Source organism: Lepisma saccharinum, chromosome 20 (assembly GCF_977018435.1).
Source record: "Lepisma saccharinum chromosome 20, izLepSacc3.1, whole genome shotgun sequence".
In the NCBI taxonomy this organism is placed as follows: Eukaryota; Metazoa; Arthropoda; class Insecta; order Zygentoma; family Lepismatidae; genus Lepisma; species Lepisma saccharinum.
Window position 1 is genome coordinate 57,578,194 of NC_139248.1, and position 27,586 is coordinate 57,605,779.

The following is a 27,586-nucleotide window of genomic DNA, read 5'->3' on the forward strand; positions in this document are numbered from 1 at the left end:
TTAAATCTGCGGGGTTCTGTGCTGACACTACATGTTTCCAGTACTGAGGCTTAGTACATTCTTGAATTTGTGAAGCTCTATTCGCTACAAAGGTTTTCCATCGTCTTGCAGGTGATGCAAGCCACGCCAGTACGATCCTCGAATCGGTCCATAGATTGATTCTACTGACTTTCAATTGTAGTAGTTGTAACACCTTGTGTGTTAGTTTCGCCAGCAACAAAGCAGCGCACAATTCAAGACGAGGAAGAGTGATCCTTCTTATAGGTGCCACACGCGAACGTGAACAAAGTAAATGTACAGTGGTTTCACCATTTTCATTTGTTGATCTAAGATACAAACAACAGCCATATGCAACTTGCGATGCATCTGAAAATCCGTGGAGTTGAATGTCAACCACTTTTCCTTGAACTAGCACAAATCTGTTAACTTGTATCTGATTAATGTTTGGTAACTGTTGAAACAAACGTTTCCACTCCATGTTGAGTTGCTCTGGTAACTTATCGTCCCATTCCATGTTATGGAACCATAATTGTTGTAGAAATATCTTGTAAGAAATTACTATTGGACTCACTAGTCCCAAAGGATCAAAGATTGATGCGACAATAGAAGCTACTTGTCGTTTAGTGATGTTGTCTTCATAACATGACACTATCTCCTTGTTATTTGCTTGCAATTTATCGGTGACTGGATCCCATGTGAGGCCTAAAGCTGTAACGTTTGCTCCCTTGTCAAACTGAAATGGTAGTTGCATTTCTCTATGAGTAGCTGGTACTGCTTCAAGAAGTTCTGGATGATTAGAACACGATTTCTTCAAAGTGAATCCTGCTGAATTCAGTAAATCGATTAGTTCTTCTTGCAATTGTCTAGCTTCTTCAATACTGTTAGCTCCAGTGAGGAGGTCATCAACGTAAACATCTCGTTGTAAAACTTTGGATGAATTCGGAAACTTGGTTGCTTCCTCTTCAGCTAACTGCTGCAATGTTTTGGTCGCCAAAAATGGTGATGATGCCAAACCAAATGTGACTCTTGTGAGCTCGAACGTTTGTACTGGCATATCTGTAGATTTTCTCCAAAGTATGCGTTGAAACTTAGTGTCATCTGGATGAATCAGAATTTGTCTGAACATCTTCTCGGCGTCTGCCGTAAATACAACCTTGTGCGTTCTGAAGCGAAGAGCTATAGACTGGAGATCGTCATGTGTGGTTGGACCGACCATCAGTATATCGTTTAATGAGACTCCATTTGTTGTTTTTGCTGATGCATCAAAAACAATTCTGGTCTTCGTGCTGCTGCTGCTAGGTTTGAATACTGGATGATGTGGTAAATAGTATGACACGTCATCAGCTTCATTTGGATCTGGTTGTACTGGCTTCATGTGTCCCAACATTTCATACTCCTCGAGTATTCTGCCATACTCCTCTTTCAACTCTGGTTGTTGTTGAAACCTCTTCTCTAACTGATGTAATCTGAATAATGCCTGGTTGTATGAATGTCCTAGCTCTATATGATCTGATCGAAATGGGAGACGAACAATGAAACGCCCTGTTTCATCTCTGGTGGTGTGTTGATCGAAGTGGTTTTCACAAGCTACTTCTTCAGCTGTTTTTAGTTTCGAGTACATTTCCTCCAACTCGAAAAAACGCCGTAATTGAGAATCCAAATTGTCTTCCATGCGTACAAAACATGCTACTGTGGGTGTACTAGGTTCTACAGGCTGTTCCATCCGACCAGCTAAAATCCAACCTAATTCAGTGTTTTGAAGAACAGGATAGTTTTCATCTCTCGTTTGTTTTTCAGGAAGAAGTAAGTGCAAGTAAAGTTCCGATCCAATTAGTAGATCTATCCCTTCTGGTTTGTAGAAATCTGGATCTGCTAACTCAATGTCGGTTGGTAGGTTCCAATGTTCATGATGAATAACTTGAGAAGGTACGTTCCCTGTGATGCGTGGGAGTATCAGACAAGTAAGTGAAGTCTGGAAGTCTGACACTCTTGAGCGCAGCTGAATGTCTACACTGTGCTTGGCTTCCGATGAAACATTATTGATTCCTCTGATTGGAATATGATTTTTCTGCTTTCGTAACTGTAGTCTCTGAACAAGATCTTCCTTGATGAAATTTGACTGAGAGCTCTACATGTATGTGGCTGTCCCCTAGAATCGACGACTTCTACTAAAGCTGTTGATAGCAGAACGTGTGATCTTGGTTTACTCTTAAATGTGCAGTATGAAGATTGTACTGAAGTTGTCCTTGCAGCTTCATTCCTCATGTCTGGTGAGTCATTCCTTGGTTGGTCTTGCCTTAGAGGACCTCCTCGTTTACCGCCTTCGTCTGGATGCACAGTGAATTGTGTTTCAATCCACAGCGTCTACAATTACCTGAAGTACAGTTCCTAAAATTATGATTCGATCTGAGACAATTATAACAAAGTTTGTTGTTGCGCACACACTCTTGTTTCTGCTTCAGACTTGCGCCTGCAAAAGACTTGCATGAATATAAGGAATGTGCTAATTTACAAAAATAGCATTGTGTATTTGTAGTTGTCAGGTAAGAATTTGACTGACGGATGTGTTTCTGTTTAGGGCTAACCTTGTGTTCATTAACATTTTTGTTTACGTGAACCGACTTCATTGATTCCAAAGCTTGACATTTTTGTTCTAGAAAGGTGAACAGTTCCTTTAGTGTAGGGAACGACTGATCGGTATGGCTTAATTCCCATTCCCTTCTTGTGTGAGAATCAAGTTGAGCCAAAAAATGATGTATCAAAATAACATCTTCTAACGGTGTTTGTAATTCAAGAGCTCGAAGAGCATTTAAGTTACTGGTGACGTCATTGATGAACTGACGTAATTCTGTGGCATTTTCCTTGTTAATTGCGTTCACATGCAAGATGTTATTGACATGACTTGCTGCTATCAGTCGTTTATTCTCATACCTATCTTTCAACAATTGCCATGCAATATCGTAATTTGAATCAGTCATGGGCAAAGTATCGATAAGTGTTCTTGCTTCAGATTCCAATGATGAACGCAAGTAGTGGAATTTCTGTATTTTAGGAATATTGTCATTTGTGTGAACCATAGCCTGAAATGCATCTGAATATGCTAACCAATCCTGATAATTACCGTGAAACGTGGGTAAAGATACCGTCGGTAATTTGATGTGCTTGGTGCCTAATGATGAAGCATTGTTTACAACATCCGATCCATCTGTAGGTGCAGCTTGTGCTTGTTTATGTTTCTCTATAATGGATTCCATTTTACCCCGTACCTTGTAGTAAACTTCTTCAAAATCCTCCCTGTGAGGTTCGTGATTCTCGATTATATCTTCTACTTCTAAACGTGTTTGAACATCATCATATTTTTCCCACAAAGGTGTTAAATTCTGTAAACGGACCCTTACTTCTTGAACTTCCCCCGTATCTTCAAAGGAATTAACAAATGCTTGTGTTCGTGTTAACTGGCCCCTAAATCCAGCTCTCTTGCGTATCAACACTCTTTTCTCTTCTTCATCCATCGCGAAGGAAAGAGGGCGAGATATGTAGGAAATATAGCACGTGAGGAAAGAGTAAACAAAATATGGTGCGAGCCTATCTAACTACTGACCTTGACCTGAAGCTTCCCTGGGTGTTGGCGATGACGTCACTTCAGCCGACAGCAGGATACTGTAGTGGATGCTTGAAACTGTCCAAATTTATGATACTGAGTCCCGTGATGAGTTATCGTAGCAGATAACTTATTGTCCACTGAATACAACCGTGTATAATTCGGTCTTGTAACAAAACACTCGACGTACGCACGATATAACAATACGGAATGTCTGTTCAAACCACACGCGTAACGGTTGTAATCGAAAATTACACGTAATACGTAATAAGTACTGTGACACAGAAAGTTCTACGATTGAGCACATAACATGCAACCATATATTGACGTAAGTACGAATGTCAGTACACATCTGTAACTGGAACACTGCATACAAAGTCACTTCGATACCGCGCGAAAGAACTCGTTCTTTCCATGGCGGGCGAGTTGAGACGTTTGTTGTGATGCGTAACACGTCATATCTCACAGAGATTGTTCACTTGGTAAACTAATCCTGCCCGGAGATGACCATAAAATGTTGCGTTTCTTATTTAAACACTGGACTGATTATATACACTATTTAATGTACACTGACACTGGACTACATTGGAATGGAGTCGACCACCGTGTAGCAATGTCTCTCGCTGTTCTCTCGTACAGTGCGGGTATTTCCCGATAAGTACCACGCCCTGCACAGTCTCCGAAGCAGAGTCTGCACTGTCCTGCCACCTAGTGGCGACAAGTATAATGAATACTTAAGATACACAAATTTTCACACATTGATAACACAAATAATAATACATACACTAATCTATCCCAAACAATATTAATATAAACTGTAATTATAAACAACTATCACGAAAATTCCCCCGGGCATTTGCATGTTGCAAGTCTTGACAGGCACCTATGCGCAAATTAGTTTCGCTTACCTATGGTAACATCGGATCCGATTCCGGCATAACTTTTACTCTGCCTTGTTCCACTGACTGACGTGACTCCACAGGTACTACGTTCATCTAGGAAGTCTCCACGAGAACAATTTTCCTCTCGGAAGTCTCCACGAGCACATTTTTGCTCTAGGAAGTCTTCAAGGGAAAAAAACTTTCCTCTAGGAAGTCTTCAAGGGCACAACTTTCCTCTAGGAAGTCTCGACGAGCATAACGTTCCTCTAGGAAGTCTCCACGAGCACATTTTTGCTCTAGGAAGTCTTCAAGGGGAAAAAACTTTCCTCTAGGAAGTCTCAACGGGCACATCTTTGCTCTAGGAAGTCTAAACGGGCACATCTTTGCTCTAGGAAGTCTAAACGGGCACATCTTTGCTCTAGAAAGTCTCCACAGGCACATATTTGCTGTAGGAAGTCTCGACAGTACAACTTTGCTCCAGGGAAGCTCGACAGTCACAGCTTTACTTTGGGAAGTCTTGATTGGTACAACTTCCCTGTTGAAAGTCTCTACAGGCACAACCTTGCTTCGGACAGTTTCGACGGAACAACTTTGCTCTAGAAAGTCTCGACGGGCACAACTTTATAACCCGTAGAACCCGTAGAAACGCAATTTGTGTGTGATGGTGCGCCTTCATATGGATCGTGAAGTGAAAGACGAAATGAAATTGAAACTCAAGTGAACAGTCACCCTCTCTCCATGCTAAAATATATCACCAGTACACAGTGATATATGAAAATAAAATAGATGATTGTGGGCTGAAACTACCAAGGCGAATCTTTTACATACACGTGTCTTAAATTATTGTCACATTAAAATTATATTCAATGAGGCTAAGCAAATAGGAAGGGAGAAGAGAATGCTAGTGAGAAAATGGAAGGAAGCCAAGGAAATAGAGAAGAAAGGCGAAGAAGACACAATGAACTGGAATGGGGGACTGAAGTTAAACAAAGAATGGAAGAAGATGTTGGAAAGAGTGGAAAGGACAAGAGAAAAAGAGGAGAGGAGAAGGAAGAAAAATGAAGGGAAAAGAGCGTGAGATTAAAAAGTCCAACCACATTCTATATGGAAGTAATTGTGTTTAGCCTTTTAGGTGAAAGTAAAGTTGGAAAGTGAAAGTCATCTGCTAGAAAGTTCCAAACAACTTTCTAAATAGTCTGGAGGGAGTAATGTTTGTGTATATATATTACCCTTCTTGTTGTATCTGGTTACTTTTGTACTTGATACAGAGTCTGAAGAAGACCTTGCTAGAAGGTTGAAACGTTACGTTAGTTTATGTTTTTAATAAAATAAATTACTGCCTTGGTCAGCATATTTAGTTTTTCATAATCATGGAAACAAGGCTTAATGGAGTTATAATTTCAATTGTATACGCTCTCCAAGGGGTGGATCTTTCGTTTCGGGAATTTCCAAAGCGTACACGTTTCCTTTCAGAAATATAAAAGGGTTGTACTTTACCTTTCGGAAATCTTCTAGAGGTGCGTTTTCCCCCCCGGAAATCTCCATGGGCACAACTTCCCTCTCGGAAATATTGGGTTGATGCATAAGTATATAGCTTTCTCTCACCGTGGCAAAAATATTTTTATTTGATACTAATTTGAGACGAACAAAAGACACACTAATTGAGCACTAAATCTTGGCGTGGGATTTAAACATTTTGGGTTTTGTGGGTGGAGCTAGCTTCACAGGCTGCAGAGATGAAAGAAATCAAGTTAATCACTAATAACTTGCTTGTATTAATATAACTAATTTTTCTTTCATGCGGGTTGATCAGCACTAATTGAGAAATAAATCGTGGCGTGGGATTTAAACATTTTGGGAGTTGTGGGTGGGGCTAGCTTCACAGGCGGCAGAGATCAAAGATATCAAGTTAATCACTAATAACTTGCTTGTATTAATAACACTAATTTTTCTTTCATGCGGGTTGATCAGCACTAATTGAGCACTAAATCTTGGCGTGGGATTTAAAGATTTTGGGTTTTGTGGGTGGGGCTAGCTTCACAGGCGGCAGAGATGAAAGAAATCAATTAATCACTAATAACTTTATTTTATTAATAGAACTAATATTTGTTTCATGCGGGTTGATCAGCACTAATTTAGTACTAAATCTTAGCACATGTTTCGTAATTTGCTTCACTCAGAAACATTTTCATTTTTCTGCTATATTAAGGTAGCAATAATTTTTTGATTGCCTATTTTAATAGCACAAAATTTGAGAATATGTCCTATAATTTGTGCCGTTATGAGTGGGGCTGTCTTCACGGATCTGCTTTTGTCATGATAGCGGAGTGTGGGTGTGCATTATCGTGCCGCAGCACTTCCTGGCCTACTGGCTGATTCGGTTGTTTTCATTTGAAGCGTGCGGTATCCTGAACCTTGCCCATGGAATGCAAATGACGCACGATGGTTGAATGGTCACAGTTCATCACATTTGCTAATTCTCGAGTCGACTGATGTGGATCCTCGTGGATTAAAGCGTTTAAACCGTCTTCATTAAAGCCCGATGGTCTTCCTGAACGTAGAGAAACGCTTCTGTCAAAAATGCCTTCTTTGTACTGACAAAACAATTTTCTTGCCCTGCTTTTCGCGTTGGCATTCTCCCCGTACAAGGGACAAATGTTTAGAGTCACCTCCACTGCCCTATGTTAAACTCAGACAGAAGAATATGTCGGAAATGTTGTTTTTTCCCCCACTAGACACATATTGTTCTTTAGCCCATATATAACACCGTCTTTCTTCAAATCTGTAAAATTCAATGCGTATTCACAAGCACAACAATGCCACTCCAATTGATGAACATTAAACGATAAACAAATTCTCCAATACAAAATTGATTGATTGATTGATTTGCTTTATTCTTCTTCGCTTTTTGTGCCACTTTTGGCTAATTTGCGAAGATGAGGATGAGTGATGATATGATGAACAAACATCAATTATGGTGACACTCACAAACATCCATGCCCATGCCGGGATTCGAACTCGGGACCCCTGGCGTAGTAGCGCGATGTGCTAACCACTCCGCCACGGGGGCCAGTTGCCATACCAAACACAAACGCTACGAACTTATGCATCAACCCAATACTATGCATCCCCTCCCCCTCCCCCGCCCTCGTGAAATTAACTAACCGAACAAGCACAGGAGGTTATAAATAATTTCCTAATTTATTCTTGCATAGTCATTCGTGAAGAAAATTGATATTGTTATGGAATGTAATCCTAGAAACTCACCTGTCCAGCAAATTTTAAAATTGACTTACTCTTCAAGTAACTGTATTGCTATCTGAGCCACCTTACTACCAAGCAAGTGTAGCCTATTACTTTCTGGACCAAGTAACTGCATGGGAGATATCAGACCGAGGCGAGAAGAGATACGTGCGCTTGGAAACCAACCATAAAAAATACGGGGTGTCCATAAATGTACTTTACAACTTTGATGTCATACAGCACAACTTGCAACTGACATAAAGAAACATATCATGCCCCATTTGATTCACCAACGCATGAAGTTTTATTGTGCATTAGACCACTTCAACATGCGCGCCTCTGGTGGCGCGTATATCTAATCGAAATTCTAACTCTGTCCATATCCTCTCTAACGTTTCCCTGTCAACTGTGGCAATGGCAGCTCTTATTCTGGCTTTCAAATCATCAACATTAATGTACACTGTGTCTTTGACATAGCCCCAGAAAGTCCAGGGGTGTAACGTCAGGAGATCTTGGAGACCAGGCAATTTGACCATCTTCTCGAATCCAATGTGCTCGAAATGTCCTATCCAGGACATCTCTCACGTCTAAGGCCCAGTGTCAACACCTGACAAGAAATAATTTAGGCGTTGGTGAATCACATACAGCAAAGTACAGGGTGGCGCATAAGTCAGTTGACCCATGGAACTACTGACGCAATGAGGAAATAATGATCGAAATAATTCACAGTGATATTTGGAGTTGCCTTGCAATTTCGGTTTGTGAGGAATGGTTTAGGAGGAGATGAACAACTGGCAAACGTAGCGTGTTTGTGACCGTTTCGGGGAACTGAATTTTGCACCACCCTGTATATTCCTCTATAGCAATTACAAGTTGTGCTCTATGACATCAATGTTGTAAAGTACATTTTGAGACACGCTGTATATGCAACCTTCCAAAACCGACGTGTCTCTTGTCGCTTGCCTCTCGCTCGGACCGCTCTCTTTTCTCAATACCGTTCATCGTGTCGCCTCTGTCTATTGTACACGCATGAGCCCGCGCAGCTTGTCGCCTCGGTCTGAATTCTCCGTGTCGCTTCGGTCTGAAATCTTCCTATCGCATTTACTATTTCAACGAAGCAACTCGATAACTATTTCTCAGTCACTTTTTCAATCAGGCAATTGTAACTTGGTTACGTTTTCAACTGACGGATGATTCAACAAAGTAACACTACAGCTCGGTTACTCTGGGAAAGTAAGACCGACAGTAGCAAAGTAAGAGATTGAAAAGAACATAAATCCAGCTTCGTAAGAGTTCGCAGTTCAACCTTTCGTTGTCTTAGCACACAAACTCGAGCCAACGTTGGGCGTGGACCAATACCTGCTTTATTCGACTTCCTGACGGCGGAGAGCCAGCCAATTGGCAACGTTCGTGTAAACCAAACGCTTTCATAGGGGGCGCACGTGTGAGTGTTTGGCTGAAGGTCAAAGTGAGATGAAGTAGAGAGTGACACTTTTATCGGCATTAAACGCATCGGTCCGCTTTCCTGCGGGAGATTGCCCACACTGACTCGTTGCATGCGTAATTGCTTTTATAGTTGGTATTTCTGACCGCTAAGGTGCAGTGCTCCTTGCGTACTGTCTAGACGATATTATCGCCTAGGCAACTTCCCCTGTGATATCAATAAACAGCCGCCCTTGTGGCCGACAGGATTGAATGTTCGGAAGCTTTCAGACCAAAGCGACACGCGACATGTATCACTTGGAAAAGCCTAGGGACCACACAAAAATGAGAAGCTGGAGAGGCAGAAGTAACAAAAACCATCGACAATAGCAAAATAAAACAACTTCCACTTGCTTATCTCGTGAAAGAAGGCAGAAGAGTTTCTACCTTTGTAGCTGACACATGCACCGCCGGCGGTACAAGCGTATGCTTTACTAGCAAACCAGCAGGGATTTCGGTTGACGTGCCCAGGAGGCCAAAATTTCATCTTCAGTAATATAGTCTTATTTACTTCCTTAGTTCCTGTATTAATATGTAGTATTGTATTGATACTAGAAGCATTTCATTGCACAATTCCTAGTAATTGTGATAAAAAGTGGAAGAAAACGTAATGAAAAGTACAGTAAAACCTCGTTAAAACGGACTAATGGGGGGATAAGTTGACCGGTTTAACGGAAGTCCTGATTAACTGAAATAACCCAAAATAACATAGAACGTGCATTAAAACTCCGTTTATAGCAACAAAACACGTTTACTATGGTGTATTTAAAGGGCATAGGTCTATATACACTATACAGGATAGTAAAATGTAAAGTAATACGACAATGCAGTGCTTCTAGCCAATTTAAAACCTTACATTCAGCTTCTTTTTTTTTCCTTTTGCCTGTCCGGATTAAGCGAAGTCCGGCTTATCCGGATCCGGATTAATGAGGTTTTACTGTATTTAGTGTGCAATAAATTTATACTGTAAATGAGAATAATGTTTTATAAATACTATATGATAAATAAAAGATATGTAAATATGCAAACAAAAATAAGAAAAATAGGTAAAATAAAAAGGTAAAGTGCCCCGTGCACAAAGCACTGCGCCATGAAAGCATATTTAGAGATGTGAGGGTAGGGCCCCACATATTCTCGATCTCGGCCATTTTCGAGGTGATGTGATCAGCTACACTCTTTGCCCGCCCTTACCCCCCAGGGTTGCTACCATGTACCCATTGATTTCAGGCTTGGTGGAGGACAAAGCCTGAAAAATTCCGACCTCCCACCTCAGGAATCGAACCCGGTTTCCCGCGTGACAGTCAGATGCCCTACCGAGTTTCATTTGGGTAAAAGAAATACCCCCTAAGCAGTAGAATCGTCTTTTATCACGCTTTTCTCAAGTTTCACACATGTCAATTTTCTCTAAATTCTCTGCATTCATATTGGGCAAACACAAATATCCATGTCCGAACCGGGATTCGAACCCTGGCCCCTGGCATTGTAGCGCGCTGTGCTTACAACTCCACCACGGAGTTCGACAACATTTTTTTCTTGAAAGAAAAATTAAGAGGAAATAATTGATTTACGCAAAAATATTTTAGCTAGTACTAAAGAAAACAATAATCAATAATCATAAAAAATATAATAAATAAAATGGGTAACAGTTCGTTATATCGGAGACACATTAAAATCGGATATTTTGTGTTTCACATGGTTCGTACTTACCAATTGTGTATTGCGGAACATAGTTTAAGGTGCCATTATGCTTTTTACACGAAAACAAACGCAATTTTTCACATATAGAGGTTTTTTTTATTCCTTTCTTCGCTTCTGTAACACACAATATGACTCAAGTTCTGAATATGCAGTGTTTCCAACCTTCTTCACCGAAAAATACCTACTATCGTGTTCGTCACGTGTGAAAATTTTACATTATGCACGGGTAGCTGACGGATAGCCCCACGAACCATTCACGGATAGCCCCACGAACCATTCCCGGATAGCCCCACGAACCATTCACGGATAGCATCACGAACCATTTCCGATAAGGTTAGGTTAGGTTTGGTTAGGATAGGCAAGCATAGTGAAAAAAAGTGCAAGCATAGTAAAAAAAAGGGGTTGGAATCACTGACAGGGGCTTACGTCATCAAACGTACGCAGCATGCAGTTCACGTAGCGAAAGCAATGGCAATTGTGCGTCGGTGAGATATTTCTGTTGAAAAATACATGATTTCCCGGTCAAATAGATTCCACGATGAAAGAAAATACCTCGACGAACGTTGGAAAAACTTGGAGAAACTCATTTCCGTAAGTAGTTTCTTCTGTAAAAAATGAAGAAATGTGTCTCCGATATAACGAACTGTTACCATACAATGAATAAATAATAGTAATAATAAAAAATATTGTGCTTGTAGAACTAAAATACTATTCCCAGAACGCCTCATTGACTCTACAATTATCTGCCCAGAGAGCCTTACAAATTATGATAAATTCAAATTTAACGGCCCCTTGACCGCCAGCGGGTCAACTGGCTTTTTGGGAAAACACAAACTTGACCGGCCGGCGGTACAACTGTGCATGCTACAGACAATTCGCATGCCCGTGGCAGCTAAAGTGTTAAATAGCTTTTTACATCAAAACAATGCAATCAAATGTTATGTGTGGTTGCCAGCATTTTTGCCGCCTGGATTCTGGCAACCCAACACAACATTTGATCGTATCTGTGACGTCATTTCCTGCGGCGAAACAGCGCACGGCAGGGTTGCAAGGAACACACAAATTTTGGCTGTTTATGCCCAGCTACATGTCAAATATTTGCAAATCTCGTTGCAAGGTTGATATCTACATGTTTGTGTCCAGATGCCTTGTGGTACTTTTGTGCTGATAACGGAAGTATCCGAGGTTCACGTTGTTACATTACGGCTAAAACACATACAACCACAGTAACAATCTAATTATGCATCAGTAGAGAATATACTGCCCTGTTCTGCAAACTATTACATGTGTATCTGGTGCATAGATAAACACAGTCGTTGGAGAGCTTGTATTATTACTACTTATATCCCTGCTTTTCAACCATTTTTGTCACTTGCCTCATAATTCCCTGAATCTACATTATACAGAGTGTCCGAAAAGTCACGCAACCCGGTGTTTACGACCGTATAACGGAATAGCGAAACGGAATGAGAAGAAACGCTTTCTGCCAAGAGAATGCCCTGTATATTGGGAAAATTTAGAGAGACAAACATATGTAAGAACATGCGTGTTTTAATAACAAATAAGCAAAGTGTTGCCAAAGGCGGAAAAAAAATATTTGCAAATCGTGTATATTGATGCACAGAACTCACTGAGGTAAATTATTGCAACATTTCACAATACCAACGAACAATTTGGATGGCCATCTAATGAATTTGACAGAAAAAGAAGTTTGACGAAGTTTCAAAAACATTGCAGAAGGGAATAAATGGGCTGTTCCAAAAATCGATGTTTTCACAATATTACGAGGGACACTGGCAACACTGTTGGTGTCACGTGTCACTAACAGATGTGTTTCACCTCAGGCTATCACACTAAGGCACTTTTAACGACAAAGGAGAAAGTTGGTTATTCTCGAACATATGCAATAAATTACATATACCTTGCAACCCTGAAATGTGGTTTCAATTGGATAGGTATGTCAACAGCCAAAATTCCAGGCATTGGTCGACAGAAAACCCACATCAGTTGCATGAACTACCCTTGCACTCTCCGAAAATCGGTGTATTGTGTGGAATATCGCGACGTCGTATTGTAGGACCGTTATTCTTTGAGACAACAGTGGATACTGCTGTGTACGGGGATCTCATAATGCAATTCGTTGCTCTCCTGGAAGAAGACGAACGTGATGTTTGACTACAACAAGATGGAGCAACTTGCCATACATCTAATGAATCTCTTCGTATGCTGAGATAATTTTTTGGTGATCGTCTAATATCCAAGAATTTATGGCCCAGTCGCTCGCCCGATTTAACATCTGGAGATTTTTTCTGTGGGGTTACTTAAAGGGGAAAGTATACCAAACGGGACCCAGTACATTGGAGGAGCTGAAATTAAACATTACACAGGAAATTAATAATATCGGTGCTGCAACCCTCAGGAAGGTATCTGAGAACATGATCAAGCGAACCAACTTATGTATCCAAGAAAATGGTGGACACTTCGAACATTTGCTTTAATTTGTAGGGATACCCACATTTCAGGGTTGCAAGGTGTATGTAATTTATTGCATATGTTCGAGAATAACCAACTTTCTCCTTTGTCGTTAAAAGTGCCTTAGTGTGATAGCCTGAGGTGAAACACATCTGTTAGTGACACGTGACACCAACAGTGTTGCCAGTGTCCCTCGTAATATTGTGAAAACATCGGATTTTTGGAACAGCCCATTTATTCCCTTCTGCAATGTTTTTGAAACTTCGTCAAACTTCTTTTTCTGTCAAATTCATTAGATGGCCATCCAAATTGTTCGTTGGTATTGTGAAATGTTGCAATAATTTACCTCAGTGAGTTCTGTGCATCAATATACACGATTTGCAAATATTTTTTTTCCGCCTTTGGCAACACTTTGCTTATTTGTTATTAAAACACGCATGTTCTTACATAAGTTTGTCTCTCTAAATTTTCCCAATATACAGGGCATTCTCTTGGCAGAAAGCGTTTCTTCTCATTCCGTTTCGCTATTCCGTTATACGGTCGTAAACACCGGGTTGCGTGACTTTTCGGACACTCTGTATTATGTGATGCTTACCTTTGGAATTTTGAGTTCTTTCATTTCAAATTTTTCATCTGTTCAGTGTGTCACAGACAACTACAATCAGAAGGATAGACTGAATGGACTGATTTGTAGATACCAACTTGATAACTAGATTTGCAGATAATTTACATGTAAGCTGAGACAAAATTCGATATGACCACTTCCACTTGAATACTTCTACAAGTATTTTCTTTCTACCATTTTTCGTATCGTTTGTTTACTTCCTGTTAGGTTAAAGAACGTGTTTTCTCGTTTTCTTCTAAGGTACATAATGTGGCTGATTATAGCTATGTCATTTTTCACAGAATATGAGTGTTCCTGGCAACCCTGAAATGCATCGCTTCACGACGTAATATGACGTCACAAATGCAATCAAATGTTATGTGTGGTTGCCAGCATTCAGGCGGCATAACTAGCTTTTTTGAACGACTGTAGCGCCGAAATGATGCACCAACGAGAAAAATGTTACTGAGAAATGTTGTTTGTTATGATGTCCTCTAAATGTTTCCGTGGTCCGTGGGCGGCATTAAAATAACACCCTGTATACTTACTAACATCATGTAGAACGGAAATTTCTTCTAGGCGCGGATGTACAAATTTTGAGAGACATCTTTCTGTGTTTGAGACTGGTCTACGTCTTTCAAAACTAGTGCAGGATTTCACCAAAGAAGTTTACAATGAGAAATATATAAATTTCAACTCTTCTGTATATTAGTATGTTAACCATGAGGCAGTCCCAAATTCTCGAACTGTAATGTTCATTGTTTATTTCTTTTTAATGTTTAAAATGTAGTTGTTGAATCTCGAGTTCCCGAAGCAGAATCCTTCTCAGATCTTATTTTTATTTTTTCACCATGCTTGTATCGTCTGTTCCCCTTTCATGCCGAATACAAGACTTGAAAGTTCACTGAGGGGGGGAAATATCAGTAATTATAAGTTAATGGAGAGAAATATCAAGACAGTTACGGAAAAATAAAAACACAAAACACTGAAACAAAATGCATACAATTGGCATTGGGTTTTTTAATGGTTATGTGTTTGGTGTAGCCTACGTGCAATAAAGAAACATGGCACTCACAAAACGCGCCGTGATCAAAATGACATCTCCGTGGGCAGACCATAAATAACATTAACAATGAAGATAACAGTTCGAGAGTTTGTGACCGTACCGTTCCAACCGTATAAGAAAAAACCAATATTTCTTTGGAAATGAACACTTCAGGTAAGAGCTGTTGTCAAATGCATGTATATTGGTAAAAGTAAAAGGGAAAGGTGCATGTGCACACATGCCATGAAGGCATATGGGGTGATGTGGAGGTAGAGCTCCACATGTTCTTGACTCTCGGCCATAGTTGTGTTGATGTGATCGCCATCATGCCCGGCCGGCTTTATCCCCAGTTACTTGTGCGTTGTGTGCTTGTTTCACGACGTCATCGTGGTTTCTGGGTCTCTTTAACGGCGAACAAGCTTAGCGGTATGAAGCCCATCATTGGTGCAAAGCATCGCTCCCGTCGAGAAGTCATTTTAACTCGTGGTATCGGTATCGGAGAGTATTTACCGATACTTTTTCGGCATTTTGGTATTTCATGGGATCCGAAAAAATGGCGTGCAACAGTTCCGTGGAGTCTAATTATCGTGGAAATTATGTAAAAATCGATGTTTCTTCTTATTTCCCACCATTTATCTGTGAAAAAACTGGATTATATTACATGTAATTCAATATTGTGATATCATTCTTAAATATTTTAAAGTAAAAAAAAAGGTAAATTAATGCATGTAGAATACTTACACAATAATATTAATCAATATTTTGAACAAATTTAAACTATTACAGTTTTCAAGTATCAGTATAGGTGGGAATCGGTGCAAGTATCGCATCGGTATCAGTTGAAAGTGGTATCGGTCAAGTGTATATCCATTCGCTCAATAGGAATAAGACACTGATTACTATTATATTGATTATAGTAAAGTTCACAATTTTCCCTGTTATTATGCACAGTTTTTCCTTGATTTGTTTTAGAGGGATGAACTGCCTTCACAGTTATAAAAATGAATTCGGACTTTGTCAAATAAGCGCCGTAAAACTAACCATTATAGGATATTTCATTCTTATGGAAACTTTCTTATTAATTACAAAAAAAAAAATGGTAGAGCCACACTGTACCCGACAAAAATAAAACTAACCATTATTGCCTATTTCAGCTGTTCTCAAACTTTTTTCTCGTTGTACCCTTTAGTCGTAACTAAACGTCTAATGTACCCCCACCATAGGTATTCTACAAATAGTGGGTTTTGAGGGTTTTTTATATGCCTGATTGGTGGGGCGTTTTTGATATGTTGGGAGCGTGTATCTGCAATATAGCAAAATGGCAGTCGGGCTGTATGTGGGAAAATAGTACACAAATAAACATTAGTATCCTAAGTTTATTATTTTTGGGGGGTATTCCTACGTTTACAATATTTATGCTTAGTTACAAAAATTAAAATGTGAAACATGTATGCTAAGAAATATACAAAAAACTGTAATTTCCATACATTTTCCCCAGAGTTTTTGAAAATAAAATGAGAACACAAATACGTTTGTAAACAAAATGCCAAGCACAATTTTTGGAGTTTTTATTGTAAGTTCTCAGAGTAAGAAAGATGCCTGCATAGCCTGACACAGTTTCTTGATGTCTGGTTGTGCACTTGGAACTTTCAAGCGGAGATTCGTCCCCAAATTTAATCTATTTCGGTACCGTTCCCAGTCGTGCTCGTAACAAAGGTTTGTGGGTTTTTGAGTTGAAGAACGAAATGGGTAGAGATTTCGAACGAGTATTTTATTTCAAAACCTTATGAAACGAAGAGTGTCAGTGACAAAAACAGTCTTATTATTGTGTTGAGCGTGAAAGCTGTAAAGTTTGAAACAATGAACTATGCTCTACACACCTGCAGCAAAAATGTTGTCGTGTGGGTATTCTCAACATTTGTCTTCCGAGCTAATCGCGTACCCCCTTCAAGTAATTCATGTACCCCTGAGGTACGCGTACCACAGTTTGAGAACCACTGGTATATTTCATTAATGCACAATTTTTCTACGTAAGCACAAAAACGAAACCCTGTTGGACCCATTCTGTACTCGACAAAAATATCAAAAGGCAATGATAAAATACCAAGCTGTTTTACCAATTTTCTGCAATGCCTCATAAGAAATTGGTTGTTGCGAGAAGTTGAGGGAAGAACAAATATTACAAATGTCTTGAAATTCGAGCAAAATATTGCACAAACTATATTACGAAATTTTATAAAAAATTCGTTTAGAAAATTAAGTAGCTCCTAATACTTTAAAGATAGAAAAGGCAAGAAAAATACTAACCGAAATACCAGTGTAAACAAGGATTGCCATCTAACGGAAAACTTAAGAACTAAACATTTCGCTAATTAGATTTTCTTTTTCAATGTCTGCATAAAGCGCCTCTACAAGGCAAACCCCTGGTTAAAGGCTGCCGGAACGAGGTGCCGATCACATCACCTCCATGCCCCTTATGTGTTCTCATGGCACAGTGGGATCCATATGGGATGGCGGGTTAGATTACTTTGAATTATTCGAACATGATTAGATGAGTGCTGCACTAACGGTCTCGGGTTCGAGACCTTTGTGATTTTCTCATCGTCAATTTCTGTCTGCAATAGCAATTAATACATGTCCGTTTGTCCCGCCTGTAGCCTTTGACCTTAGATTTAAAAAAAAAAAACATCAAATGTCTCAAGCGTGTTTGTAATGCCTGTGTACCAAGGTGGAATGATTTAAATCAGGTGATTTTTTTAATCACTGATTTAAATCACTTTAAAATAATAATTTATAGAATAATGTACATAAGGATTTTGAAGATATCAGGATCACTTTTCGTGAAAGCACATTCATTTCGTAATCATTTAATGGTGTTTATTAGCCTCTAAGAAAACGAAAGGAAACAAAATATATGTAACGATGGGGGAATTCATACGAAAGAATTTGTAATATGTAAACTGTAAACGCACTTACATTTTTCGGATTTAAAATTCAATATTTTTTATGGAAAAAATAGCCAATATTTTTTGTGTAGAAAAATATACTAAATACACAGTGACTTGAATAATGCAGTGTGGAAAACGGACGGTTCTGGTTTCTCTGGCAGGTTCCACTGAGAAATGATACCGCTAGAGGCGCTGGTGTCGGTACAGGTGCATAGCATTCGTCTGCTTATAATGGAAGTAAATGGAGTTTTTGCTGCAACGTCTGATTCTTTTCCTTGTAACATTTCTTTGTATCAGACAATTGTTATGATATTTGGTACAGTAGTCGCGAAAGTATTAAAGAACATTCTGAACCGTCGATCATGACCCGTTCCTCATTTTTTTTATTAACAATACGGAAGAAAACATAGGTATGGATTGTTACTTGTAACTCGTAATATGACAATTGCCGCGAGAATTAATATTGTGTATGCATTATCCTGAAAGGTTCATTAATATTGTCATTGTCACAAACATTATTTTTATGGAAATTCACACAGACAATACTCGTTTATTTTATAAAGATCTGCTTTACATCCACTCGCGTGTTGTCTAACGTACCGCCCAAAAACTCGCAAGCGTGAAATATGACACTTTTCGTTTCCCGCTTACTGGAAAAATGTAAACAACGCGTTGGTTGAGTTATATTTTCACCATGTCTCGAAGATATGATCGCCACTGTTTTGTGCCTGGTTGTTCTAGTGGACATCGTTCAAGTAAAAAAAAGGGTATTTGTATGTTTAGTGTTCCCAAACAAGAAGATAAATTTTATTAACATACAAAAATAAACTTGTGTACACAATCCAACGTTTGACATCCCTCACATTGCGATGTTTCTGCTCATGTTGCGTTGCACATAAAACGTATTTATGTTACTTTTCTGTGTAAATTAATGCCATTTCGTGACTGCAAATCACTCCACAAATATAACTGTTTCCATCAATTCACTTACCGCCTTTCAAGACAAACAAATCTACACAATATATTCCAAAAACTAACTAAGCCGCATTACTTTCATAACAAAATTAGCACCTGTACGGATCGCACTGCCAGCTATGTTGTCATCGTCTTGAGAACCAGTTTCTTGGGTCCTTTTCCACACTACGTTATTCAAGGCGCTGTACTAAATACTAATCGTGTGAAACCATAAATAGTGTAATTATCATTAAACTGTATATAAATAATGAAGATGGTATTTTGCAAACTTTCATTAAAAAATTGCCAAAATTCAGCTACGAAGACTATAAAAATATTTTAAGTTACAATTATAGAGTACATCCAGAATGTTTTATTTTCATTTGAAGAAAAGTTACTGAAATTATTATAGTTTCATTAACACACTCAACAATAGTACAGTATCAAAAACAGAAAAATGAAGGTTAACTTAGGGTAAATTGGGTCAAAAGATCAAACAATGTAAATATTTCCTATAGTTGAATTCAAATTTAAAATAATCGAGAATATGGTAATAAAGCAATCCTTTAACTATAATTTCCAGTCAATAAATTTCTTAACTTCTCTTATTTTTTAGCCCGGAGCATTTAGACTTCAACTCTGCATGACCCTATTCACCCTTAAGAGTTCGGGTGAATCGGGTCACATGTAAGGGTGAATCGAGTCAGTTACCTAACGTTGAAATGTGTATTATTAGTAATTATTAGTAAATTATTATAATTTCCATTACAAATCTTATGTTCAGAGTGTAGGACCTTATATTTTGCTCGCACATTTTTCACAAATAAACTTTATTCTCCCTTGTGCAGTCGCATATTTCCTGTGATAAGAATCTTAAGATTTTCTTGCCACTGTACACAATCAACCAATTTCACAGGAACATGATCGTTGTATTAGTACTTCACATTACAGAACATACAAACAGTATCGTTTCCTTCATCACTGACGATTTCCGACTCTGAACATGATGATGATGAGAGCGTGCGGGTGACTTGACAAATTGGAATGCAACCTTTCCCCTATCACTGGGGTCGAGGCAAACCACACGAATATAATTTTAGTAACTGCGATACCAGTTCATTCTTCTTCACGGTAAAAGTACTTTATCCTCTTTTTCTTAGGGATTTGTCCTGGCCACTCTGTGTATTCTTCTTTGGAGATACGAATAATAAGGAATGCCAAGCAGTACTGCGGCATGTCGTTGGTTCCTACCTTCCATAAATGCCTTAATCGCTTTCTACATGTCCTTCTCATTCCACGAAGTTGACGATTTCCTCTTATATTTCTCCATCTATGGGAGACAAATTAATTTAGAAGCCTCTTTCAGGGCAAATGGGTATATCTTGTGTTGACCCTATTCACCCGATTTTCGTGACTCTATTCGCCAAAAAGTGTAACATTTTTCAACAGTTGGATACACTGTTTCAACGACAAAGATGGCGGTAAATCTTATAATCTCTTCTAGAACAACTAAATTATACACAAACGGTCTTTAAAGTATCGCATGTAGTACAGTACAACGCAAATAAATACACATAGCCAATTTAAAACACGGTTTTCCTCGAGGTATTATTTGTAGTTTTTGTCAGCTCCAAATACACTACTTCTTGGTAACTTCTACGTTCAACAAATACTATAAGTTCCAAACTTCACTGCCAGATCGAAACATTTCCTTCAGTTCGTTTGGTTTTAAGTTGGGAGAGAAAATTTCAAAAGTGACCCTATTCACCCCGTGACCTGAGTCACCCCAAGTTACCCTATATCGATTTTCCATATTTCCTTTCTTAATATATTTTGCTTGCAATGAACGTGCTACTAAATATCACAGCGTGAAATGTAAATTTCTTCTACGCTTTTTATCTTTCAGTAAAAAAGTTGAGTGTTTCAGACTGATCTACGTCATTCCTAACGTTGTGCAGGATTCCACCAAAGAAATCCACAAATTGAATAAAAATCAATTTTGACTGTTGAGGAATCAGTAATTCCTTGAAAAATCTGCTGATATTCATGCGCGTATATTGGATTATGTGCGTTGGGTGCATGATTCACGACCATGTCAACGTAGTTTCTGGGTTCGAATCCCGATCATGATACGAGCGTTTCTTTAATAACGCGGAACAAGCTTAGCGCTATCAAACCCGCCATACCATTGGTGCTTTGACGTGCCCTCGTGCGGTCGTTCTCGTCGAGAAGAAAGTAACTTTAACTGAGCTTCGAATTAGGCACAGTCGTTTCACCCATGGTCACTTGCTGCAAGTCTGGACCCTCCGGTGTGCCGTGCCTGTTATGTCATCCTAAATGTTCGACACATACTTCTCGAGTGTACAGATTTTAATCTCCCCAAACAAAGTTTTATCTTTTCCAGAGATTTATCATCCATGTTGGTAGATGACAGCACAGGCACAGGCACATGTTGGTAGATGACAGCAGTGCTTTAACTAATGTTTATAACTTTTTCACTCTTGAGAATTTTTTTAGTGTGCTTTTACATTTTTAATGTGTTGTGTGTATCTTGTGCAGTTCCTTTTACAACCTTACACTTTTAAACCTTTCTCAAGGGGCTTTTACACCCTTTTTTAACTCCCAGGTAAGTATTTCCTCCATATACATCGAAGGGTGCAAGAATGGTATGTGTTAATGCATCACAAAAATGTATATTCATCATCACCTTTTTCATCATCATCATCGTCTAAAGAGAGAATGTAAAACAAAAGAAAAGTCTATTTTTGTGTCATCTTCCACTGGGAAAGTAGCCTGTAGGGACAAGCTTCAGTGTAATCCACCCTAAATTGTTACCAGGCCAATCCATGAAAAAGTGAGCCTACCACTCAAAAAGTAAAATTATTTAAACAACATTAAATTAAACTTAATTTTATCTTAGTGCGGGACACTAAATAGTTACTAATTTGATATGTGCTTGAATGGCTTTAAGAATAAAGATTAACAAAGAGAAGTGCAAAATGTGATAAAGGTTGTCTTTTTTACATTAAGTCTTGAGTGCATAAGCAATGCTCAATAAATTTGTAATTTTCACAAATACTTTGGTTATTATTAAAAATTCTGAGTTGAGGAGTTCCTTTTCCCCTTTGATATTGTTCAGTCAAAGTATTAGGTGAGTAATAAGGTATTGAATGGAGTTAATTAATGAGGTATTCACATAGGTCACACCTGGAACTTTTCTTAAAAATGAATAACAGTAAAAATAAAAATGTTTTCGCTGGAATAAAAGACATGGGATGAAAGGTTACAGTCTACATTCCCCCCCCCCAAAATAAAATATGATGCACAGAGTTTTCAAGTTGTGTGGTTGTAGGTGAAGCTCTTATCGCCATGTGAGTCACACCCGGAACTCTAGTTCTTCTTGAAATTGTCCCAAAACAACCTTCATCACAGAGCTCACTCTTCAGGACAGTAACAATGTCATCATTCTGCATACTGTAATGATGATATGGATGAGCTCAATGTCTTTGTTTACAAAATATTTAGATTTGAAGCGTGTGTTTGTCACACCCGGAACTCATGGATTGCCCCTACCGGAATGCTTCATACCTTGCGTACGTGTGTGTGTGGGGGGGGAGGAGTTGCGAGCTCACATCAACACTGGTGGGGTAAAGGCGGCCGGAGCGAGGTGCAGATTACATCCCTCCCTTTTTTTGCTTGTCCTTTGTGATTGTCTCATCATGAATTTCGTCTAATCATCATTCATTCGTCGTAACTTCGGTTATTTACGTCGCTGCTATGCTGATTGGATGGAATTGATAAATGGGCGCTCACAAGGAACGCCCATGCCAAGGCAGGGATTCGAATCTGGGAAGCCTGGCGTCGTAGCGCGCTGTGATAACCACTCTGCCACAGAAAATTGACGTAAATTAATAATAAGGGAGCAAGAAAACATAATTTGCTGCACTCTAAATTCAAGAAAAAAAAGTCAATATAATGTAATGACAAATTGAATAGATCAGAAATTGAATAATAATTACTTGGCGAGAAACAAAATGAAACAAAATTGTGTTAACTTTCAAATTACCTAGGTATAAAAAGTAGGTGTTGCTAAAACAAATTGTGAAAACATGTAGCCTGTATTACAGTCCAATAGAGAAGCAAGTTAAATGTATTTAATAGGAACTAAGAGTTATACTCAAATATTTAAAATTTCATGAAATTATAGTTGTTGTTATATTAATATTATTATTATCATCGCAGATTTAAGTTTGAATTAACGTTTGATATTTGAGAAAAATCTTTTATTAGTATATAATCAGAGGGTGTTACCGTCATTATTCAAACACCGCACTGCTTACACATGCACCTATGTATTTAAGACTTCTATGACCAGGCTATGTTAATATAAACCCATTCGTAAGTATTGCTACATTTCACTGCCAAGCCTCTAGTGTCTTGTTAATCCGCTTGTTGTTCGCTACATCTCTCGCAGACATAATTTTGTTGAAAACAGATTGTAGTCTGGCTGTAGACGTAAGCAATGGTTCTTTGCCTATCACTAAGTACACTCTCCACAAAGACTGTTTACAATAACCAAAGCATGTATCGCCGACCTACGTGGTGCAGTGGTTTAGCACAGCGCGCTACGACGCTAGAGGTTGCGGGTTCGAATCCCAGCCCGGGCATGGGTGTTCTTTGCGAGCGTTAGTAGTGTAAATTAGTGGTTTCAAAATAATACTTAGTAGGTATCGTCTTTTAGCCTCTTTTTTATCTATTGAATATCAGTTTTTGACATATTTTGACAATTTTTTGTCGATGTTTTAGCGTTTAGCGATGTTTTAGTAAAATTTCCCTTTTTTTCCACCTCACACTTGTAGGTATATCACGATCTTACGTGATATAACTTAACCTATTTATTTTTTTTATTACGTGCTAAACTACACGAGAGCCTCTACGTGCTTTGACCTACTTTAGAGTAGACCCAAATAGACAGTTCAGCGCCATTAATTGAGGTTCAGTGTTGCCAACCCACCCCAAGAAAATTTCACCATGGTGATATTTTACAGGCGAAGCTAACCTACAATTAGGAGTTGGCAACACTGACTAGTTGCTTCACAAACCTCTTGTTTTTTAAACATATGATATTTCACAGGCGAGGCTAACCTACAAGTTACAAGTTGACGGCGTAGCCTTCTATAAGATGACAAGTATGCAGTAAGATGAAGAAGACGATGCCAACTGGCAATAGCGGTGTTAATGCTTCCTCCTCTCTACCCCCCCCCAACCCTCTTCTTACCGGGCCTCCTCCCTTATGGCGGGAACCCAACGGTTCTGGCGCGGTCCTTTTTCTTTTATTTTACGACGTTTTACGGACTAAACTAACCTGCAATGAGAGAAAAGTGGACAGAAGAAAAGCTCTGGCATCACTTTTTAAGCTATTTTTTTTACCTCCTGCTCTTATGCTAACCTCGCCCTTTGACCTATATTTTTGAAATGACTTTCCTATAAGTCTGCTGTCTCCTCTCACTGTAAAGGTCCCCTGAGTGTAATCTACTACGACCTTGTACTATCAGCGTAATCTACCACGATGTGTTTTTTTTTAAAACTCATGTGTGATCTTCTACAATGTGTGGTACAAATCTTTCAAGACGTTCAACTTGTTTTCCAGAACCGTATAATGCAGCACCAAGTAATTGATGTTGCAGTGTATGATGAAGAAGGTTGGGATGATGCAGCAGAATCGACAGATCAGACCCCAGCCGAGAAAGTAATGCGTGTGGAAACGATGCTGGGTCGTCCACGTGAATTCGTTCAGAATGTGGCTGTCGCAGACGGTGTTCGGAAAAATCGTTCGCAAGTACATAGCCGGATCCTTTCCGAAAACCTTCTCGAAAACGTGACGCCAAGCCAGAGTGTTAATGCAGTCGCTTTTGAAACTAGCCAACGGGGCTGACAGATCGAGCTTCCTCCCCAGATCGAATTGAGTTGCGTGCTTTTTTCTACGAACTCCAGATAGGCCTTCGCCGTGGGCCACACGATGCTCGTGACGATCTGATCGACCGAGTCCGTCGTGCGATATCCCGTGTCGAAGTATTCGCCCCATGCTTTCTTCAGGATCGTGAGCAGAAAATTTCTCTCTCGCACGTCTATGGCGGTCCTCAGCCCTTTAAATTGTACCTCGTCGCTGTCGGCCAGCTGCACGACGTACTTTTTCTTGGTCAGCGCGAAAAAGTTTTTCAGTACGAATTCGACCTTCACCCGCAAGTTCGGGAACCAACCGCTCGTGCAGGTGATCGATCAAGCTAGCCTGATCGCGTTTATCCATGAGGATGAAAAGCGAATCCGTGTCCATGTACATCATGCGCGGTCGCCGGGGTTCGAGGGAAAATTTTCGACCACGTCGGGCGATTTCAGTAGGATGGTTCGTGACAGAAAAGTAATGATGGGGACGCGCAAGCGGGGGGTTCTTCGAAACGAACGAGCCCCCAACGTTTTTCCCCTACGACCTTCGAACGTAAGGTTGGTTCACGTGAGCGCGAATTTCTTCGGGAATTTCTTTCAGTTCGTACATCTGACCGTACATGCTGTTCATCATGAACTTCGCCGTGTTCTGTTTCGCGTCCATTTCGAGCAATTTTTGCCCGACGGCAAGGTCTTCTTGCAGTTCTTGGCTTCCTTGATTTTTTTGCGCAAGGTCATGATCTTGCGGATGCACAAGGCGTTGAGCGTGTCGGGCGAAAAATACACGTGGAGATCCACTTCCGTGCAGCCGGTTGGGGATTCGTGCTGCCGCGATAAACGTCCACTTCCGTGCTTGGAACGGACGTTCCGGTGTGGAATTCACGCCCTTCAACGTGAACTTGGAGTGGGGAGAGCCCCGTTGCGACCATGACACTCGGGTAGAGGGGACGTATGAACCCCGAGAAAATTCTACATAAAATAACATACCTGGAAATTATATTCACAGTAGATTGAATTTTGTTTTTTTTGTATTCGCACTCAAGAAATTCTATATAAAATAACATACCTGAAATTCTATTCACAGTATAGAATGAATTTTTTAGTTTTGCAATCACCCCCCAAGAAATTCTATATAAATAAAATTGTATCGCTATATACTAGACTTTTTTGATTTCTGTGATTTTGGAGAAAGCATAATGGCATCCTCCACCAGTTTTTCAATCTTAAAAAATAATAAAACTGAATGTGTTACTTGTGGGAAGCTAATCTCAAGGAACAATTTATCGGTACACAGGGCAAGATGTAGCGAAACAGGTTCGAGAATTAATCGTTCGTTACCTTCTAAGCCTTGTGCTCGATGCGGAAAGATGATCAGTATTGCAAATTTAAGTAAACACCTGCAAATTTGCAAACCATCGACCGAACAAGGAACATTGAAAAGAAAAATCGATAATTCAGAAACGGAAGCTTCCACTTCCAAACAAGTAAAATTATCCGATGAACGCAAACCAATTAGATCTGCATTTAACCGTCATATTCAGGATTTCTCTTTTACTTCGGAACCAGGCTGCGACATTCTTAGTTTCTTGCGTGAAACGAAAACATCCGTGATAAAAGCAAAGTAAAGTGTTCCCCTGTGCATAGCACCACGCCATGAAGGCGTATAGGGGGGGTAACGCCCCACACTTTCTTGATCCGGTTGTGAGTGGGGGTGATGTGATCAGCATCACGCCCCTGACCGCCTTTACCCCCCAGGGTTTCCCCCAAGTACCCATGTTATTCGACGCTGGGTAGGCGCCGGGGCCGCTTCCACCGTTAGAAAAGTTCCAGGATTTGAACCGGCCGGGGATCGAACCCGGGACCTTGAGCATGGTAGTCAGACGCGTTACCGACTGAGCCACCGCGGCCACTAAACATCCGTGATAAATATTCTAAAAAATAAATTAGAAAATAATTCCATAAAAGTATACGTTGATCTATTTTCCGAATACGAAAAAGTCGATGGTACAACAAGAGTTTTTTATCATCGAACAAAAAACCAGGCTCTTCATTTGGCGGACGTCGGTAATTTGGACGGATTTTATTCTGATCTTTCAAATGAACTGGTTAAGAAACACGACGATTTCGAGGCTAAAGGGTCGGGATGGTCTCTGTGTGGAAGTCCTCACACGTTAACCGTTTACGTGAACCAATTCTCGCCTCTTCGCGCATCCAGCTACGTTCCTCTTCCACCGAACATTCAACACAAGAGGGCTGTGTTAAATATACAGAACAGCGATAACAAGTGTTTCCTTTGGTGTATATTGGCTGCACTGCATCCTGTTTATTGCAAAAATAATCCACAGTGGGTTGGACATTACAAACAATACGAGTCCGAGTTTGAAAGTGTAATGTCTGGCATCGAATACCCGGTGACATTGTCGGATATAACAAAGTTTGAAAATCGTGCAGGAAAACGCATCGCTATTAATGTATATTCCTTCACGCCAGATAAATATCTCGTGCATCCCGTCAGGATAAGCGATATCGGCGATGACGATGCTCGTGTGATTAATCTTTTCTAATTTCAAACGACAGTGTTCACCATTACTGTCTCATTCGTTCTCTATCACGTTTGGTTAGAAGTCAAACTACCAAGTATGCAAACCACATCGAAGTTTGCCCGAGATGCCTAACCACGTTCGACGATCAAAAACAAGTCGATTATCGAAAATA

The 27,586-nt window shown here is 39.7% G+C and overlaps 1 protein-coding gene across 2 annotated transcripts in view; it reads right to left on the reverse strand.

Moving 5' to 3' along the window:
- The window catches only part of nord (neuron derived neurotrophic factor nord), a 254,652-nt gene that overhangs the window by 149,786 nt on the left and 77,280 nt on the right, over positions 1-27,586 (reverse strand). The window lies entirely within an intron of this gene.